Source organism: Drosophila albomicans, chromosome 2L (genome assembly GCF_009650485.2).
Source record: "Drosophila albomicans strain 15112-1751.03 chromosome 2L, ASM965048v2, whole genome shotgun sequence".
NCBI lineage: Eukaryota > Metazoa > Arthropoda > Insecta > Diptera > Drosophilidae > Drosophila > Drosophila albomicans.
This window is the reverse complement of record NC_047628.2, coordinates 18,451,476-18,464,370: the sequence shown is the minus strand read 5'-3', so window position 1 is coordinate 18,464,370 and position 12,895 is coordinate 18,451,476. Positions and strand designations below refer to the sequence as shown.

Below are 12,895 nucleotides of genomic sequence, written 5' to 3'. Positions count from 1 at the left end.
CACAACATCGATATTGTTTTAAATATATATAATCAACTTCGTTAGAACACCGAATAAGCAGACAAAGAGAGAGTTAAGATCAAGTGCGACCAAACCTCAATGTAAAGGATATTTGAAAACAAATACGGTCATGTTTGTTAAGCTAATTATGATGTATATAAGATGGTCACATTTACAAAAGAAATAAAACAATGAATTAAACAATTATGCTAAACTTTTATTAGCAAAACACATAATTTAGGCTTTAGTTTTTTGACTAAACATTTTCTTCAAGAAATTTATTACGATCTGGGTGATCTCAGTTCTTTATTGATTTCAACAGATTACAAAAAAGCAGAGTTAGTATAAAAATGCATAAAGACTATAAGCAGAGTATCAAAATGTCGTTTTGATTTCACTTACGAACTTGAAACTGCTTTGGCAAAAATTGTTTTTATTGCTTAATGCACAAGAAGTGCAAAAGAAGCGAAGCAAAGTTTGCGCTATTGCATTACTTTTATTGCCATATCTTTAAGGCTTTGAAGTTTTTCCGGGGGAAAACTATCCCATTGGAGCATGTAAACTGTTCGGTAGTCGGAAAATTAAGCAGACTTGGATGTGGGAATAAAAATGTAATGAATGAAATGTGTATTTAATACGCGTATTAATAGTAAATTGAGCTAAAAACAATTGCGATGACCAATGAAAGCGTTCAATTGAATGTTGAAGCAGCACTTGGCATAAATAAAACAATAAATAAATAACAAAATGCGCCACTTGAGCAACCCAAAATGGTGCTGAGAAGCCAGGACTTTGAAGTTGAAACCGGGAATGTCAACGGATCTGCTGGCAAGAGAGTTGAATTGTCCGACACGTACGTGACTCGACTCGAGTGTGAAACCACAGAGAGCACTGCGATGGACCAAGGACCGATGCTTGTTTGTTTGCTGTAGGGATGCTCGATGCTATTAACTCCTGCCCCCACCCCCCTCGAAAGATGTCAGTGCTGAGCATGTCGTCCTTACACGCTCTGGCGTCAGGTCAGAACCGCTTCGCTGCCAGGAGCCAGAAGCATGTGTCTAGCTGGTAACAGGCCAGGTCTCAGAAATGACTGCTGCTCTGTTTCTGTTTCTGTTTACTAGCAAATGGAACACGCTTTCTCTTTCTCTCCTTTGCTTGCAGCTGTCTTACTTCTGAAATGAAGATAAATGTTTTAATGTAAAGTTGAAATGCCGGCAGTACAGAACGGAAATATAGCAACAGCTAAAACAACAACGAGAAATGAGTGACATGAGCTTGCATAGTTTCAGAGAGAAAGTTTTTGTAATGCCATTTTGCTATTTTATGTATGAGAGATATGCATACGATAAGCCCAGCCTAAGTAGCAGGATAATATAATTTAACCAGCTGGCATTATTACGACTTAATGTCACGTGTCTCTTTACTAAGTTTGTTAAATGAAGGGCTCAAAGAATTGTCGCAGTATCTAGAACATTTTGTCAGCCAAATGAAATAACAAAAGAAAATCGTTTTATTAAAGTGCAGATAATATAATAATGTCAACTAACTTGTATGCTAGGTACTTGCTTAGAATTCCTTAAATATAGTGAAAATTTCTTCAAGAAAGAATGAACAATTGTCTCTATTTCTAGAAAATGTTGTGTGCTCAATTACAAAACGTTGATAATATAACGATGTTAGCTAACTTGCTAGAAACTTGCTTTAAAATATAGAGAACATGCATTTAAATTTATTATAAGTAAAAATATCAAAACAATTTTTTGTGCTAACGTCATATTGAAAGAAAAGCATTTTATGAAATTGCACATAATATAATTATGTGAACTAAATTGTATGCTAGAAACTTGCTTAGAATTCCTTTAATATAGAGAAAATTTATTTCAATTTATTTTTAGCCAAAAGAAAACAATTGTCGCAATTTCTAGAACATTCTTTAGACAAAGAAAAAAAGGATTTATTAAATTGTTGCTTACTAACTTGTATATTAAAATAAAGTTGAGAATGAAGAATTGTCGCAAATTTTAAAACATTATTTGGGCTAACAAAATAACAAAAGAAAAAAGTTATAATATAGATATTGCAGATAATATAATTATGATAACTAACTAGTAAACTAGAAGTTTGCTGAAAGTTCACAAGAAAAAGTAAACAATTTTTGAAGTTTCTAAAACATTTTGTGCGATTAGTTGAAAAACATAATAAATTCGAAAGATTATTAAACTTTTTTAGAGATGCATAAAGTTCTTTTTAGTTGTTATTTAATTTTTTCTTGAATTTAATAACAATCAAGTTGAACTTTGTTTTGTTGTTCTTTTCTAGGAAATTCCAAACATACATGCTAGAAACTTTTTATATAATATAAATTATTAGAATTGATGCTTAGAGTTTTTATTTCGTCTTTGATATGAATAAAACTTGTGCAACACCATGTTAGCTTCAACAAAAAATTAAATGTTCTCTCTCATTTGATGCCAAGTCGTTAGTTTATTTTCTTAGGGCATCTCTTCGGCTAGCACTTAACATTTAAATTGTGGGTCAATGTATTTGCATATACATATCTGGTAATGTTTGCCTAAAAGCAAAAAATCCAATATTAAAGTTTTATGCTTACAAGCAAGTGTTTTTTATTGTTTTGTTATGTTTTCCTCCAGCTCCCCACAATATTTGGGCATTAAATTTTCATGCCCAATCGCCAGAGTCTAGTTTGGTTGCCTCTCTTCTTTTATTTTGTTGTTGGTAGAATGGCATCACAAGAAAGATATAGATTTTCCATGTACACATACATATTTCACATTTAGTATTCATAGCGCGTTTTTGCTATATTTTTATTAGAAAATGCAACCAACCATTCACAACAGCCACAGCAACAATAACAACAACAGCAACAACAAAGCAACAAGAAAGAAAACAAACAACAATTGTTTATTTACTTTAGCGCGAATTGAGATTTTTCTCCTGATTTTTGTCCATCAATTTTTCGCTTGTTTCTTTTTGGGTTACTTTTGCTTCAGCTATGGAAATGATTTCAGCATAATTTGTCTCATTAAAATTCCATAAAAGGCGCCGAACAACGTTAACGTTTAATTGCTTTTTAGCACTTCATTCTCCATTCTCGAATCGATAAGAAATTTGATTGCGGTGTCCAAACAACACCTCAAGGAGCGCAGACATCTCTTCTCTTCTCTTCTCGTCTCTGCTGTTGTGTTTTATAATTAAAAATTGTGTCAGGCCTGTGATATCCTGCTGATCTGTTGATCCCCTATCTTAAGGGGCATTTTGCTTGCTTTTCTGCTTTTCTCATCTTCCGCACACATTGCACGCACATGTTTGTTGGCCTGAGAAATGAGGAGTGAGTTCTCGTTCTCTTTGTGGCTGAAAAATTTTAAAACAATGGCCATAGCATATGGGCGTCTGCCCTCATAAAAGGTTCAAATTCATTGGATTTAATAAATAAGTTGACCTTTAAGGGAGAGTCTTTAGATCTCTATTGGTTTTTGGCTGACATTCACGCACGCGTATTCTATATATTTTTTTATTATTTTGACTTTATCTGAACATGCTTATCCATCACTTAATGCAACTGCTGCCCCAGCTGCCCCCGTTGTCATCATAAAACCAAATACTCTCAACCCTCGCTGCACAATGTGGGAACATGCCTGGGTCGTTGATTCGTTTGATTATGATGACATTATTGGATGAGCCCATTTGAGAGAGCGAGCTCATGAACCAGCATCATTTTGCGGTTGTGGATTGTGGCTACGACTTTGACTTTGACTGTGGCTTTGGCTTGAGCTGCGCCTCTGGCTGTGGCATCTGATGTGATGTGATGTGATGAGGCAGCCCCTTGATCGCATAATTACAGAGCGGGGAAGAGAATAAGAGAAAGAGGGAGAGAGAGTAGGAAGAGAGGGGCGTGTGTAGGTAGCACAACATTTGACTTTACTTCCCTTTCCCTTTCTCTGTCTTGCAACTCACACAACATCTGTTGCAGTAGCTCTGCCTCTGGCGTGTCGTCTGCCACATTTTGATGCGCCACTTCTTTGTCTTTGTATTGTATATAAGTATAATATCATATAATACCCCATTATACAAATAATAAACATGCGATCAAAACATTCCAACATTGTTTATTGATCTATTATTTTGATTACATTTGTGTCACAATTCTTTTATTTACAATACGTTTTTGTATCTCATTTGTTGTGACGTATTTCCCAGTCTTCTTCTTCTTTTGTTTCTTTTATCAAAATATGCAAACAATGTTTTATTCATCTTATTAATTCTGTAAGCAATCATAATTAGTATTTGTACTTTATTAATTGGAGGGTATTTAGCAGTCTTGTACTGCTTAATGTGTAATTTCTTTCCTTGTCTTAATGCTTCCAGTTTTTTAGTGCATTTTGTTGTTCTCATAAGTTCTTTTAATGCGCTTCATTTGTCGCTTTATTGTGACAGTTTCATTTGTCGGCAGTTCATTAGTCATCGAATTTGTCACAGGACACGAACCCAGCCCAGAACACAGCTGTTGATAGGGATAGTGGACGTATCGATGAATTGTCACTAATTTATATGCACATATTGACACCTTATGTTACCTTTTGAGCGGAGTCATTGAGAAGGCGAAGGCGGAGGCGTGGGAAGGCCGCTCAAAGATAATCCTATTGTTTTAGGGGAGTTTAGGCTTGGGAATATAAAGAACGGTAATGAAAATAAAATTCAAAAAAATATATATTAGAAATTTAATAAAAAAAAAGTGTTCTGTATATTGTTTAAAGAAACTAATTTTCCCTGATTATTAAGAATAACAGACGTACTGTTGAAGGAAGATAATGTAAATTCATAAAAGTTATTTAAGTAAAACATTTTTCTTGCAAATAACGACGCAATAGGCTCCTTATTGCTTTGGCTGGTATGGTATTTTTATACCCGCTACCCATAGGGTAGAAGGGTATTATAACTTTGTGCCGGCAGGAAATGTATGTAACAGGTAGAAGGAGGCATCTCCGACCCTATAAAGTATATATATTCTTGATCAGCGTCAACAGCCGAGACGATACAGCCATGTCCGTCTGTCTGTCTGTCCGTCTGTCCGTCTGTCCGTCCGTCCGTCCGTCCGTATGAACACCTAGATCTCAGAGACTATAAGAGATAGAGCTATAATTTTTTTTCGACAGCATTTGTTATGTTTGCACGCAGATCAAGTTTGTTTCAAATTTTTGCCACGCCCACTTCCGCCCCCGCAAATCAAAAAAATCGAATAATAAGTGTAATTTTAAAGCTAGAGCTACGAATTTTGGTATATACAATAAATTCTGTAGTAGTTATGATTTCTGAAAATTTGGTTGCGATCAGATAAAAATTGTGGAAGTTATTAAAGAAATACTTTTGTATGGGCAAAAACGCCTACTTACTAGGGGTCTGAGTTGCTTTGGCCGACAATCTGACACATTGTGCCGTTTATGGTATATTTTAAATGGTGTTCTATATCGATATACCAAACATACTATTTGGTATTTTTTTTAGTATTTTTTAGTATTTTCGGTATATTTTGAAAATGATACCGCAATATTTTGTCTTTATTAAAAATGGGTAGCGGGTATCTCACAGTCGAGCACACTCGACTGTAACTTTCTTACTTGTTTAAATATAGTACTATATCGATATACCAAAAATTGTATATGGTATATTTTTGTATTTTTCGGTATATTAATTCGGTTTTTATAGAATATGGTATTTATAGAATATGGAGTAGAATATATAGTACTATATCGATATACCAAAAAATTTAATATGGTATATTTTTGCATTTTTCGGTATATTAATTTGGAATATGGAGTAGAATATATAGTACTATATCGATTTACCAAATATTTTATATATTTGTATTTTTCGGTATATTAATTTGGTATATTTATAGAATATGGTTTTACTGATTGTAGCGTTCATATTTGTATTTAAATAAAGTTGAATGACATTATTAATATAAAATTTTAAGTGACATTTCTAATCAAAGATAATTTAACTGCAAAGAATGCAAATTTCCAATATGAAAGAATAATAATAATTACGCTTATTATATAAAATATATACAAACAAAGTCAACTCAAACTTCTGACAGCATTTATGAAATTCTACGTAACATAATATAATCATTAATATAAAGTGCTCGATTTAATTCAGCTTTATTAATGTGAAATTCTAATTTAACTTGCTAAGTTGTGACAGAATTTCTGCATTTGGCGCACATATTTTATTCATTAATCCCACTCACATATCTCACCTACAAACACACATGCGAGTATATCGAATTCATTCAGTCATTCACTCACGTTACATCAAAAGTTTTGCGAATGCGAAATTGAATCATTTTCCCAGCGACGAGTCAAGTCAACTTCAGAGAATTTATTGCTAAATATTTGATGAAACTGCGCTTTTGGTTTCACTTTTTCACCAAAACGATTTTAGACTAATTACGGCCCACAATTTCTGACTGAGTTTCCGTAGAGTAAGTCGGCGCAATTCAGGCTTTGCGTCTACCTGTCGCTTGCCGCAAACTTTTAGCCAGCTCAGCTGTCATTATGGCGCCCCCTTTGACCCCCCTTCTACTACTCGTTAGAAGCTTTGCCACATTTACGCGTCGCTGTGTTGCAACACAGCATTTTAATGCCAACACTTTGGGTTAATTAATTGCGTTTCTTTTCAAATTTCAAATTAAAACAGCCTTAACCCGAAACGCGTAGTCTAAATCGACTCGTTGCTCTTCCTCTTCTCTTCTCCACCTCTCTTTCTCCCTTTTCCTACACAACTTGATGCCCTTCTTCTTGCCAAAAACTTACGCATAGCTGACGCTTAATTACAGACGCTTGTGGAGTAAATTCTCCCTACCAAGCTCCCTTCTCTCCTCTTTCTCACTCTCTACAGAGCGTAAACGTATTTGCTGTTGCATGTTCCATTTGCCAAAACGTTCCACGCTCGCTCCTTGCCAGCCGCAAACACAAAGTTCCACTCAGAATTCCGTTTGCTGGCGTCGCGTGCGGTGCGCGTCTGCTTTTTTTTTGCTTCTTTCGTCTGATTGGAATATTTGTGCGACGGTAACGGGACTTCTGTGTGTGTGTGTGTGTATGTGTAGTGCCTGTAAACAACGCAGACTCCACAACATCTGCGATGCCGTGTGTGTGTTTGTGTGTGTTGTGCATTTCCCACTTGGCGTGTTCCCATTTCGCTGCCTGCACTTTTTTCGCCCATTTCTTTTTGTTGTCATCGTTTCTTGGGTTAACTTTGTTGTTGTATTAGTGTGTTGAGTGTGGGTGTATGTGTGTTTACTTCATCATATGGCGCGCATTTTGCTTCCTCTTCTTACTCTGTCTCTCTCCCTTTCCCTCTCTTTCGTCGCCAACTTCCTCACTCGTCCTTTTTGCCATCGCGTTGATTTCATGCTAAATTTACCAACTTTATGTGAACGTTTATTGTGTGCATAACTGTCGCTGCCGGGATCTGAATATGTGTGTGTGTGTGTGGGTGACAACCTTAAATAACTGCACATAACTGTAACTGTGTACAATATTGCGGCGAATTATAATTTTTAGCTGCGTTGCGCGTTTCTTTTTTCTCCCTCTCTCGCTCACTCTCTTTCTCTTTCTCTCTTGTGCGGTGCAGTCGAATGCAAATTTCATTTTATGCTTTTGCATTCATGCAAATCACAATTTACGAGCTTGACTTCGACTGCGCTTTTGCGTGACGTGTTCCCCAAATCTCTCCTAACTGCCCCTTTCCCCCACCCCTCTTGCCACTGATGTGGGTGTGGTTTAACATGTGGGTGAAAACCGCTAAAAACTTCTCGGAAGTGTCGAAACATAAATTAGAAACAAATAACAAATGGGAATAGGCGGTTTGCTCTGGTAACCAAATTTTAGAAATTTATTAATGAAATATTTCACTATTTAATGAAATACTTCAGTATTTTATATGCTAAACTAATTAAAATTTATAACGCTTTTCTATGTGAAATTAAATTGCACATTGAATATTAAAATCAAATAATTTAGGCTTGATGAGCAGTTTTGAAAAAAATTATTTAAATATTTATAGTTTTGAAAATGTATTTTACTAATTTGGGAACCCTTAAAAAACATTATTTATTCCTTTTATTATTATGATATTAATTTTTATATTTAATTTTGTAATAATATTTCTATATATTATATTATTTATAAAACTTTTTTGAGTAGTTTTAAAAATGTATTTAGACAATTTACTAACCTCAATAAATTAATTTTTTGTATTTATAGTTTTGAAACCGTATTTTTATAATTTTTGAACCTACAAAAATTGTTTATTCCTTTTAGTATTATTATATAATTTATATAATTTTTTTGTGTTTAATTTTAAATTATTATTTCTTTATATTTTTTCTATTTTCTTTTTTATAATTATATTTTTTATTTATTTTCTTTCTTATTTAATTTCTCAGTTTTTTTGAACTAAATTTTATCCAATTCTTTAGATTTAAATAATATAAAGTAATCTTTTCCCAAGAATGTGTTAAGATGATTTCGGTTTTATGCCTGCCAAATCTTTGGTAATTCCAATCAGCATTAGTATTGTGAGCTGGCCAAAAGTCGGCTAACTGCCTTACAAAGTTATCAAAAGCAACTGGGCAACAAATTTTAATAGAACCCACTACCAAAAATGAAAAAAGAGAAAGAAAGAAAGTTAAAGAAACCACTAAAACAAATAGAATAAATAAAAAACAGACAAAACTGTAACGAGAGTCTGGCGGAAACTCATGAAAATACAGGATATTACACAAATACTGATAAACAGCCAGCACCTCCGAAAGGTGAAGAGGTGAAGAGAGAGAATAAGGAGAGAATGGTATAGGCTGAATTTGGGTGGAACTAGAAGAAGTGTAGGAAGTCAGGAAGTTTCAACTGCGGTTGGCATGAGATCCAACTGTGAATAACAGCAGGATGTGTGCGTCTCTAAGGATTGTCCAAGAACTCGCAAACAGATGATGCGACTCTCACTCTCTTTGGCACTCGCTCTCTCTCGCTCTCTATCTCCACTCTCTACTCTCCACTTGGCATATTCCAATTGCAGCTTCGAGAGAGAAAGAGACTCCGCTCTCTCTCTCTCTCGCTGCACATGTTTTGGTGGTGGGAAATCGCTGTTTTGTGGCCTAGGCGAGTGAGTTGGATTTTCACAATTTTTCATCGGCTCTGAGGACTTTTCCAGACTGCTGCACGCTCATTGTGTCGATTGAGTTGCTCGTGACAGGACAACGCTGCCGGATAAATCTCGACTCGTCTCGACTCGTGAGTGTGTGTGTGTGCGTATGTCTGTTTGTGTGGCAAAGTTTTAGCAAAGCGACCGTCGCGCACCGACTGAATGCAAAGGATATATAGAGACACACACCGCCGCTCGCTTCCCGCTGTCGCCGCCCCCCACAAATTTTACGTTGTACATAGAGGCGCTAAGCGTGTTTGTGTGTGTGAGTGTGTGTGCGTGTGTCGCGTCGCGTGCTGAATGCATGCAAGTGTGTGCGTGTGCATGTGTGTGTGTGTGCAAAATGGGCACAGTGAAAAATTATTAAACAAAATAATGCCAATCGAAAAAATGCCCGTAAAATTCTTTTCGAAAAAAGAGTAAAAATTTGTCAACACAAAAAAATAATACAACAAAATTATTATACATAGCGAAAAGAAGAAGAAGATGAAGCAGCAGCGCTGAAAAAGTGTCGTGAAAATTGTGAAAACTAAACAAAAACCGCTTAGAAGAAGCGACAAAAGCGAAAAAGTCGCAAAGCAAAAGAAAAACTCGCATGAAAATCAATAATTTGGATTAGTAGCTGTTGTTTGATATTTCGGCAAAAAGGATTCAAAACAAAAGTAAGCACAAAACATAAATACAAGCAAACAAATAAAATGTGTATAAATAATTGAATAATATATTTAGTCATGAAATGTTTCTCTGACATTATTTTATGGCAATATTTACAAATTGCGACGAGAGCGCAAAATCTAGTTTAAATATCTATTAAAAATGCTGCTGTAAGCTGTGACTATAAATTAGCAGCGCTTAGACCAATTAATTGTATATAATTTTAATTAATTATTGGCGTACCTGTAGAAAGCGTGCAAAAAATGCTAAAGAACCCAATTGCTATTTATCTGATTTTACTCGATGCGAATGTGTGTGAGCGCGAGTGTGTGTGTGTGTTTGAGGTTAACACACCTTAGACATGTACATACACGTCGCACACACACACACATACACATGCAGCAAGTCTTTTGTATATTGTGGAGAGCATGGAGCGGCGCTCTGGCAGCCCCAAAAAGCGAAGCTCTGAGCTCTGCTCCTGTGCGTATGCAGCACTTTTTTTTGCTCCCGCTCACATTTCTGTTGCTGCTGCTGCTGCATGAAAAATCGATCGATGTCGCCTCCTCCCCCTTTCCCTGCCCACTCACGTCTAGCGCTCCACCCCCCGAGCCAACTTTGCCGTCACTCACTGAAAGCGGCGCGCCGCTTATCAGCAGTCGAAAAATACTCCTTCGTAGTAGTATTCATACTATGTGCACAGGAATTGGCAGCACTGTCTGCAAAATTTCTACAACTACTACGAACAGAGAGAGAGAGAGAGAGGAAGAGTGAGAGAGTGTGTGTCTGAGCTTCTGCTGTGGGGTGTTTTTTGCGCAGTCGGCGCTGCCAACTCTGAGAAAACTTTGCAGAATTTAGACACTGCGCTCGCTCTCTCTGACCTGCTGCCTCTCTCTGCCTCTTTGTCTGTTTGCTTTCTCTTTTCTTGGCACTCTCTCAAATTTTTGCTGCCATGTGCTGCACTTGTTCTTGGCACTTTGCTTTTGCTCAGTCTTTCTTGCCGGTTCTCTGTTGTTTGCTTTTATCAATATTCTGCAGTTTTAGCGATGGACAAATAACTAATTATAGTGAGAGAAGTATATAGGAAACTATCTATATATTTTATTTACTATATTTACTTTCAATAATGCATAACTTGTTTAAAAGGAATTTTTCTTTGAGAAACATAAAATACCCCAAACTATGGGAAGCAATAATTGGCATATTTTAATAAACACAAAATGATTATACAACACTTTACTTTTAAAATGTTGCCACTAAATTATTGTTATTTTGTCGTTATCTGAGCGCATAAATCGATGCGAAAATTGTTTTGTCAAAAGAGTTTCTCGAAACAAATTTGTTTGGTCTGATTGAAAAACATAAAAAACTAATAACTATAATTTGACAGGCAATAATATGGCAACAATAACATCACCAGCAACAACAAGTATAATCTAGCAATTTGCCAGCAATAATGTAATCAGTAAATTGCGTCTACACTTTGAGCCCAAAAAAAGACGTCAAAGAACGTAGCAAAAGACAAAAAAGACGCCTCAAAGCGTTACGAAGATGTTTTACAAAACAACAAAAACAAAAAGGAAGAAAAAGAAAAAAACAAAATAATATATACATAAATCTACGTGCCAGTCAGAGAATAATAAAGCCTCGTCTGGGCCGCAGACAGAGCAAAGTATGAGCAAAGTGTGGCACATGGCACAGTGGGGCAAGACGTGCTGAATATGTGAGAGTAACCTGTTGGTTGAATTAGCATTTATATTTTAATTCATAAAAGACAAATTTCAATCAATTTAGTAAATTAAATATTTTAAATTATATTATTATTATGAAATTTATATTCTTTAACAGTACACTGTTATATTTATACACGGAAAAACGTTCTAAAATCAAGATTTTAATTTTCGATTAAATTATAAGACAGCAATATATTTATTATATTCAATACTTTATAGGTATTTCGATTAATTATAATGAATGAATAATGATTTTAATGAACTTAGTTTTTTAGAATTGGTTTCTAAAGTAAACTTATTTCAAGAACTTAATTTTTATGAAATAATGTTCTTAGTTTTAAAAGTAGGTCTTTTTTGTCATTGCAGTTTTACATAAAGTATATATCTAAGAAAAGGTTTCTTTATAGTTTTCTAAGTTCTAAGTTCTTTATTTGTAAGATATTTTTGTGTCTTAAAAGTCTTTCAATATACAAATTTTTCTGGTTTTGTCTCAATTCCTCCGCTAACGATTTTCGCACATTGTTTGCGCGTGCTTGCCACACTGTGGCGCGTTTTGGTCCATTGACAGCCATTGGCAGCATCGGGCTGATGTTATCGCCTTGGACCAAAACGCCGCTGACTTTCAACGGTGGGAACTTCTGGGGCAGACGAGACAACCCAAACTGCTTGCCACCTCAAAGCTTTGATGCTCTTCTCTCTTCTCCTTCTTCATGCTATGCAGTTGTTGTTATTGTTCTTGGCCAAGTCAATATAATTGACTTATCTGCAGCCAATGCTTTTCGGTCTGCACCATGACGCCAAGTTGTCGGTCGTTGTTCATATTGTTGCTGTTATTGTTGTTGGCTCATGAAGAGGGCTCTTCTGCGGTTTGCAGCTCACATAATAAAGCTCGATGGCCTCGTATTTGACTTATTGCGGTCGCGACTCGCCAGCAACAACAGCAACAAGAAAAATATTCATTGATCGACGCGAGAACTGAAAAACACGTGAAATATTGGGTCATAACTATTGATTGGGTTTGAGGCCTGCCTCTGCGGTCAAATTGAAAGCAAAAAACTTCAACACACAAACATAAGAAAAAAATAAAAGACTGAAAAAGGTTGTATGCAAAATATGCGCAGGGAGATTGCCAACTTCCTTTAGACTCAGTTTTTGTTGTTGCTGTACATAATAATTTCCATTCACGCCGCAATATGCAGTTAATTTTTTCTGCAGCAAATTGTCTATAACAAATTCAGTTATTTATCTTCTCTCTTTGTAGAGCAATTTTCCGCTTAAGCGACAAG

General features: G+C 35.6%; 1 protein-coding gene across 13 annotated transcripts in view; it reads left to right on the top strand.

Moving 5' to 3' along the window:
- Positions 1 to 12,895, top strand: part of LOC117563689 (neural-cadherin) — a 179,941-nt gene that overhangs the window by 26,810 nt on the left and 140,236 nt on the right. For 11 of the 13 annotated variants that reach the window (XM_034242131.2, XM_034242128.2, XM_034242126.2 and 8 more), the window contains exon 1: positions 9,256 to 9,887. The exons of 1 other annotated variant lie outside the window; for it this stretch is intronic. The gene's annotated coding sequence lies outside the window, so the exon portion shown is untranslated. Of the gene's footprint in view, positions 1 to 9,254; positions 9,888 to 12,895 lie in introns of those variants that run through there. One more of the 13 variants, XM_052003104.1, reaches the window with a different exon arrangement.